Raw genomic sequence first — 9,108 nt, forward strand, 5'->3', positions numbered from 1 at the left:
GGGGGGTGTCTGTTTCAAGTTAAAAGAAACAAAAAGGGCATAATAATGGAAAGCAATACTGAGGTTATTTTTTGGAAAGGCTCTAAATGGCCACTGAGACATTTAAATATGACACTAGATATCAGAAATTAGGTAATAATTTTGAATTAAAGTTTATTTTCTATAGTGTGAGAATAGAATTGTGGTCATATAAGAGACTGTCCTTCCTAGGACATGCCTGCTGAGCTATTTGGGGGTGGAATATATACAACTTACTTGCAAATGGTTTAGCAAAACAAAAGATGGGTAGATTTAGATATAGATAGATACAGACATGTATACATATATATGTATGTGTATATATGTGTGTGTATATATGTGTGTGTGTATGAATGTATGTGTGTGTGTATATATGAATGTATGTGTATATGTGTGTGTGTGTGTGTGTGTATACAAACTGCACAGACCAAGTGGATCACATCAGGTCTAAGGTGACAACAAGCCCCCAGGTGTGCATACTCTGGTCTCTGTTTAGAGGGATGTGAGGGTGGTGAGACTCCGGCTGGGCAATGTCCATCAGAGTTTGAGCTTCGTGGTCAGACACACATGGATGTAAATCCTCCTTTGAAATTGTCGTAAGAATAACAGGAGGTAACATATGTGAAAGCATCCGTCATGTAGCAGACGCCTGCTCATACCTGTCCCTTTCCTGTCTCCAGATTCCGTGGCCTTGGTGCAATGATGGGGGAGATAATGAATAGCACCCGGTTATTACCAGCTCATCGTGGACACTTTAAACTTCCGTTTGCATTTTACTTGGATGTGCACTGTATGTTTAAGCACAGAGAAAATAATTGAATTTCCTTATGGTTGTCGGGCCTATTACCGTGTTTTTATAGTGCAACTTTAAGATCTGATTTTAGACACACCTGCATGGGCATATGTTCAATAGTAGTGTCACGCATGTAACTGTGAGTTGCTGGTGCAGAGGCGAATGTGGCCACTAGAGGGCAGTGCACGATAGAGAAAAAGCTCCCAGGCGCCGGCCACTGTTTTAATTAGCTAAAAGCAAGACAGGTATGCTTTTATATAGTTTTTGATTTTGTAATTTTCCTGAGCAGCCGTTGAGGGCAGATGTTTTCATTCTTCCCTCCAGTTTAAGGATCAGAGGAGAGGGAATATCAAGATGCAATCAATTGTTGGCCCCGGCAAACCCCCTGAACTTAAGTCTTGCAAACATCATCAGCTTGTGCCATCTTAGAAATTACTGCAGTGGAAGGAGGCATGGAGCTATCAATTACTTCCAGGGCTGCAGTCCCCTCTGTCCTTGAAAAGCAAGCCAGCTGACTCTGTGGGTGAGATCAGGGGACAGCCGTTATGATGGGTCCTTCCTGAAAGTTGATCTGGAGCCCTAGAGGAAGAAATTAAAGATCGGCTTAAATTTGTACATGGTGGCTAAGGCCCCTGTAATGAATTACCATTAACTGGTCAGCAAAGTAATTGAAATGTGGAAGGCTGGAGGAAGAGAAAAAATCCTTAAAGCGTGTTTTCTTCCTCTGTCCTTTAGGCGAGAAAAGCTTAATGTGAAAGGAGCCAGAATATTCTCAGTACATACTACGTACCAGACCCATCTTAGCCATTTTATGTTATTACTTAAGGTAATCAAGTTAACCTATGTGACAGGTTGTATTAGTACCATTTTACAGATGAGGAAAACTGAGTCTCAGAAACATCGGGCAACTTGCCTAAGTTTGCACGATGATTAAAAAATTTCAAGTGGGATTCAAACCTCGATTGCTTGTCAATTCCTTTTTCCACCCGGCCTCTTTCATGTACAGAAAGAGATTCTAAATAAATATGTGCTGTCTCCTTTTGTAGTCTATTCAGTTTCTTTATTCTTCTTATTAACTAACTGAAAATAAAGACGGGGGTGTTGATCATTACATTGGCAATAAATGATCCCAGTTAAGTGGACTGAAAGAGGGCAAGTTTGAGGTTTTTTTAATAACACTTTTAAAATGAACCAAGCCCAAACATCATTTGCTAATTACACAAAAGTCATACATGGTCATTGTAGAACATTTTAAAAATAGAAAAAAGTACAAGAAAGTAAGTTGGTCTTACCACTCAGGAATAACAACTTTAACAGTTTGGTGTTTTCCCTTATTCTTTTTTCCCTCTACGCACCTATAATTTTATTGTGTTTGAATTATTGTGTTCACATTACATCACAAAAGCGTCTCCTGCCTCAATAATTTTGTTTTCTTAAAAACACCCTTTTTAGTGGCTTTGTGTCCTCTTCTATTATATGACTATTTCCTAGTTTGTTTTTTTAAACTATTCCTCTATTTTTGTACACTTAGGTTGATTCCAACTTGGGAGAAATAGGTTCCCTTGGGTTTTTGAAAAATAGAAGATGTCACATCTTAACAAAAATATTCTTTGAAAATGTGTCACATGCCAGTCACTGGGCTATGCACTTTATGAACATTGTTTCATTTGAATCCTCCGGCAACAGCGGTGGGGGCTATCACTTCCTCCACGTAAGAAAAGCAAAGGACGTGAAGGAACAAATCGCTTCAGTATAGTCAGCTGGTTTCCACTCATCCCAGACCTGCCTCGTCAGTAGCCAGGTTCTTGTCACTCAGGTGGGTCTCAAATCAGATAGATAGTGGCCAGGGGCCTTGCGCAGCAATCTGAAGGCTTCTTCCCAAATGGGAACTTTGCAGAATCTCGTCAGCTTATTCTGAGCCTTTGTCCCTCCCCTCATGCTCTGTTGACGCTTCGGGAAGGCCTGTGGGCCCCCCGGTTGCACAAAGATGAGAGCACACTCAAGGACCGCCACGCCCAGGCCTCCCTTGTACCCAGGACGCAGCCTGTTTTTGCATAATTTACGCACTACATGGTTTTGCCGTTTAAGTTCCGTGAAATTGGTGTCCTCCCATCCATGAAATCATATACATCTTGGGAATATTTCCAGTTACTAAAGGGGTGAACACATTCTTCAAAAGGGGTGAGACAGCAGGAGTGCAGAGAGCTTACCCCAAAGAGCCTGCTATCTCTCCCTGCCACTTTGAGACACAAGGCAGGCATTTTCTTTTTAAATTCCAAGGAAAGTTAACTGCAAGTATAAGCTTCCCATTATGAATCCAGCTGCAACCCATTCTTTTTCCCCAATCTCCCCCATCACACCGTCTCCCTCCCCTGTCTTTCACATATCAAGAGGCCCATGGAAATTGATGGTAATGCAGATTTCATTTTCTTTCTAAACGTTCTCCTCCAAACTACTGCTACTCTCTTGTGTTTTGGGTGCCCATGACGATGATAAACGATCTTCCAAGAAATGCTTTTGATTGATTAATTTCATGTACGTGATTTACACTGTGTATGTGTGTGTGTGCTGATTCTGCTCATGATGTGATTTTAGAATATTTATTATGTAAACACAAGCAAATATTATATGATGTCATGGAGAAACGTCGCTAACCTCATTTTACAAATCTCTGCAATATTAACACGCATGAATGGCAGATACCTAGTTCCTGAAAAAATCAGAGAAGAAAGACATTTCTGTGACTTGGGGCATCTGTAGAAACCCAAATTAGAATTGACATCTTCCGGACTGCTGGTTTAAGTCAGATGATAATCTGTATTAGTCAGGATAGGCTGCTCTGTGCTATAGTAACAAGCATACCCTGATAACTCAGTGGTTTATTACTTGCAAGTTTCGTTCTTGCCACACTGAGCTCACTGCAGATACTGCAGCTTCTCAAGGTAGTTCTCTTCCAGGGGAAAGTGCCAGGAGTCGGAATGCTTCTATCTTATACAGCTATCCTATGTCTTCTATAGCTTTGAAGGGTTGCAATAACGGGAGGAGAGGGCGTGGAGAGCTCACACCCACTCTCTGTGTGTCAGCCCAGACTTGTCACATGATGCTCGCATACACCTATTGGCCAGAACTACTCACATGAGCCCAACCTAACTGCAAGGGAGTCTGGGAAATGTGTGCTCAGGAAGAGTAGAATGACCTGGGACTCAGTACAGTAGTCCCCCCTTATCCACGGTTTCCCTTTCCAGTGGTTTCGGTTACCCACGGTCAACTATGGTCTGAAAATATTAAGTGGAATTTTCCAGAAATAAAGAATTCACAAGTTTTAAATTGTGCACCATTCTGAGTAGTGTGATGAAATCTCACACTGGCCCTCTTCATCCTTCCCAGGATGTGAATCATCCTCTTGTCCAGCATATCCTTGTTGTATATGCTCCCTGCCCATTAGTCCCTTAGTAGCTGTCTGGGTTATCAGACTGACTATCTTGATATTGCAGTGCTTGTGTTAAGTAACCCTGATTTTACTTAATAATGGCTCCAAAGCACAAGAATAGTGATTCTGGCAATTTGGATAAGTCAAAGAGAAGCCATAAAGTACTTTCTTTAAGTGAAAAGGTGAAAGTTCTCAACTTAATAAGGAAAGAAAAGAAACTTTATGCTGAGGTTGCTAAAATCTACGGTAACTTTTATTACAGTATATTGTTATAATTGTTATATTTTATTATTCGTTATCGTTGTTAATCTCTTACTGTGCCTGATTTGTAAGTTAAATTTTATCACAGGTACGTGCATATAGGAAAAAAGGGTTTGGTACTACCCACTGTTTCAGGCACCCACTGGGGTTCTTGGATCGTATCTCCCGTGGATAAGGGGGGCTACTGTAAATACTTGCCGTTTATCTCTGCCACGTTACCAAGATGGGCTCCTGAGTATAAGCTGTAGAGTAGAAGAGGCCACATGTTAACAAAGATATTCTTTGAAAACGTACGACATGCCACACTGTGCTATGCACTCTACCTGTATTATTTCATTTAAACCCCACGGCAACAGCAGTGGGGGCAACCATTTTCTCCAGGTAACTTCTGAAGCACTGGTAGTGGGTAAACTGGGATTCAAGGTCTACCAGAGGCCAAGCCTGTATCATCAGCCACCAGCCATTCTGTCTACAGGTTCTTGTTACAGAGGAGAAAGACCCCAGCTCATCATCCAAGGCTGACTGTGTCTGGAGTTTTTATACAAACTTGTAGGATCTCGGGCTTGAATTGTTTTCCTGCTTTCATACGTGTTTATGACCCCCATGAGGTGATAAAATAGACTTTGAAATATAAGGAAGACGTTTCTCTTAAGTCTTATCCTCCACATTTGTTATATATGAAAATCTAGATTTATTAGATGTGGGTAATGGATCATTCTTTCTTTTACAAAAAGAGAAAATCAGCTTTTTAAATGGTAACTTCCTCTCATGCATTTAAATACATTTGATTTAATGCACAAAGTAATTTTTACTATCATGTAAGAGATGCTTATCAGGGACCCATCTTTCATATCAAGGGCCTCAGCCTGTCCATGGCCGTGTCCATTATAAATGATATCACAGGGTTTCTGTAGTTGATATCTTCCGGAATGTAGACACATTCTCTGGGGACAGTTGTCGTGAAAATTCTCTGGAAGTACTTTGGTGACATGTCCATCATTCATGTTCTGTTCGGTTCCTCGCTGCAACTCCCACAACATGGGAATAAACAGAGCCCAGCTGTTTTATTTCTCCGTCTTCCTAGAGGGAGAGGCTCGTTGCACAGACCTCATGAGTGAGGGCAATAAGCTTCATCTTGTGCAAAGAGATTAGTCTCTGAATGCGGTTTCCTTTTGTGTTGTGCTGTGAGTGTGTGTGAGTGTGTTTGTCAATTGAGAATTGGCAGCTATGGGGTTTGTAAGTGTTGACTGGTCCCCAGAGCATATGGGCAAGCTCATAGAAAATTAGTTTGGGGTATTGATGATAAACAAGGTAATCTTCTTTGGGTAATCTTTTGAAAACAAAGCTTGCTTTATTTATTTATTAATATCATTTTTTTTCCTGTAGGGAATTATCCATGACCAGTATAAAAATGCTTAGAAGGTATTCTCAGATTTGAGCCTCTAGCTTATAAGGATTTCAATAAATGTTATATTACCCATGGCTTAAAACGTGGGCTAATTCATCAGCAATTTACTTTAAATAACATGAATCTCCAAGAAGATATTTCATTTTGTTTTGTTGGAATTCTATGATGTAGAGAAATAATAATATGCATGCTTTTAAGTGTACATAGAGTGATAACACCACCCATTCAATGTACCTTTCTATAGAAAATAATTCATGAATCTGTTCATTGACATAAATTGATATGAAAAATCATCACACTTAAAGCTGGAGAGATTTAAAACACAGAATGATATTGCATAAGATAGTTTAACATTAAAGAAAGAAAAGAAAATCAACTTACTTGTTTTAAAAATGGTATATAAGTGAAAGACAGATAAAACCTCAAAAATGATCATTCCAAAACTATAGTCATTAGATACTAAGATGATCCTATGCGTCATTATTAAGCAAGACCAGGCAGAGATTCAATGATTGATTGATTGATCGGTTGGGAATCATAAACCTCTGTTTTTAGCTAGTTATAATCTAGTAAGAAATGGGTTGAACCAAAAAAGATATTTCCAACCCCAAGATATTTCAAGTTTGTTTTTCTTGACTTTAGAAGTACCATGAGCCAAAAGATGTACTGTCTTGAGGCCATCCTTTTCCTTCCTATAAATTCACATTACTGAATTCTTCCCCATTTGGACTCTGAAACACAATCAGTGGAGTTGGCAGGGTTGGGTTTTCATTTCACCTCCGGCTAAATCTGTCAACCTGTGATGAGGTTGGTTGGGGCTCATCATGAAGCAAAATGTTTTCATATTTGTGAGGTGGAAACAAGTACCAGTGCATGCAGCATCCATCCATTTCGTTATTCATGTTACATCACGTTCATTCTGATTGTTAACATGAAGATGTCACTTCGCCTTGATATATGTTGGGAAAAGTAAAAGGGAATTATAGAGTGCTGGAAAGAAATCTTCCAACCATGTCTTTTGTATCAAAAAGAGTCTACTATTAGCTGTGTGGGAGCTAGATGTCACTCACATCAGGAGGTGATTTCCTGTCCCTGTAAAATTATTCCTATGGTTCCCTGAACAACTGTGTGTGTATGCGCTGGGGAGTGGGGAAGAAATGGGGAAACTTGAAGCCCATAATAAATGTGGCTGATTTCTTAAGAATGCTTATTTGGCTGTCCCCCTGCACTCCTCTCTCTCCCTTTCTACTTTCCCTTGTCCTTAAATCCAAACTGGACACTTTCAAGACCTATTAATTCTACTTTCTTGGTACATCTGGCATCCATATGCATTCTTTTTGTGTGCCTCTGTGGCTGCCACCCAAGTTTGGGAAAACATATTCTAAGTAAATGCTGTGTAGCAGATATCACATTCTGTGCATTATACAAAACATTTCACGCCATCTTTATATCAACCCTAGGAAGGAAGAATGTGGCCCCACTATCCAAGACGACCTAAATGCACAAGTGTGAAATGGCTGGCAGGCAGAATGATGGCCCCCCAGAATGTCCATGCCCTAGTCCCTGGAACCTTTAAATATTTTACCTCACAGGGCAAAGGGGACTTTGCAGATGTGGTTAAGAACCTTGAGGTGGGGAGATTATCCAGGTGGTCCCAATGTAATCACGAGGGTCCTTTTTTTTTTTTTTTTGTGAGGAAGACCGGCCCTGAGCTAATATCCAATGCCAATCCTCCTCTTTTTTTTTGCTGAGGAAGACTGGCCCTGGGCTAACATCCGTTCCCATCTTCCTCCACTTTATATGGGACGCCACCACAGCACGGCTTGCCAAGCAGTGCGTCGGTGCGCACCCGGGATCCGAACCCGCGAACCCTGGGCCACCGCAGCAGAGCACGCGCACTTAACCGCTTGCGCCACTGGGCCGGCCCACGAGGGTCCTTAAAAGCTGAGAACCTTCGCCTGCTGTGCTCAGAGGGGAGATGTGACCATGGAAAATTTGTCAGAGAGATGCAACTTTTCTGTCTTTGAAGCTGGAGGAAGGGGCCATGGGCCAAGGAATGCTGGCAGCCTCTGGAAGTTGGAAAAGGCAAGAAAATGATTTTCCCCAACAGCCTCCAGAAAGGAACACAGCCCTGCTTGCAGACACCTTGATTTTAGTCCAGTGAAATGCATGTCAGATTTCTAATGTACTTAACTATAAGATAGTAAATGTGTAATTATTTTAAGCTACTATGTTGGTGGTGACAAGTTATAACAGAACTAATTCAATGACCTACCTTTTGGGTCACCCAATGGCTCAGTAGACATCTGAGCTATGGTTTGAATTCAAGACTTTCTAACATTATAGAGCTGATGTGGTTTTCAGTAAACTTCACTAATATTTCAGCCCTCCCTTTTACTTGTATCCTTGAAATCATTTGCTAACTGATATCTCTGCCCGAGTTCCTCCCATTTCAATCCATCCTACTCATCGCTGGTAGATTATTCTTCCTAAAACACTGGAATGCTTAACTACTTTCAATGATCCCCTTGCCTAATAAAGGAAATAACAGCATGATTTGACCTCCTGTATTCCTCTCCAGAATTATCTTCCACTTAAGTCATTGCTTGACTTACACTCTAGCAAAACTGAAAAATTATTTCCTGTCCATGCCCCACCATGTCCTTCACATCTGAATGCCTTTTCTTGTACTGCTTCTTGTTTCTGGAATGTGCATCCCCTGATATCTAGTTGAAATGCCACCCATCCTCCTAGTCAGAGTGATTTCTCTCTCTTCTGATCCATTCAAAATCACCACCTCCAACACCAACGTTGTCAGCATCATCATGATAGTCATCATTATCAAGATGCTTATCATCAACATCATCCCCATAATCACCACCAGCGTCATCATCTAACAGTTATTCGATGTTGACAATGTGTCTGGATGCTATGCTAGATCCTGTAGGTGGATTATCTCATTGACTGTCCACCCTTATGAAGAGGGCAGTATTATTTATCCCATTTTACAGGTGAGAAAACTGAGTCAACTCTAAAGATTATCTTATGACAAGCTTAACTTTCTGTTGTAATATAAACATGTTTATGTCCCTACTGAGATGATGAAATATTGAAACAAACTTCCATAATTTGACTCCCAGACTCAGAGAAGAATTTTATTTTTTATATAGGATCACAAAGTATCTACCATCTGTTGAG

The sequence above is a fragment of the Ceratotherium simum genome, chromosome 26 (assembly GCF_057802395.1).
Source record: "Ceratotherium simum simum isolate JZ-2026a chromosome 26, ASM5780239v1, whole genome shotgun sequence".
Lineage (NCBI taxonomy): Eukaryota > Metazoa > Chordata > Mammalia > Perissodactyla > Rhinocerotidae > Ceratotherium > Ceratotherium simum.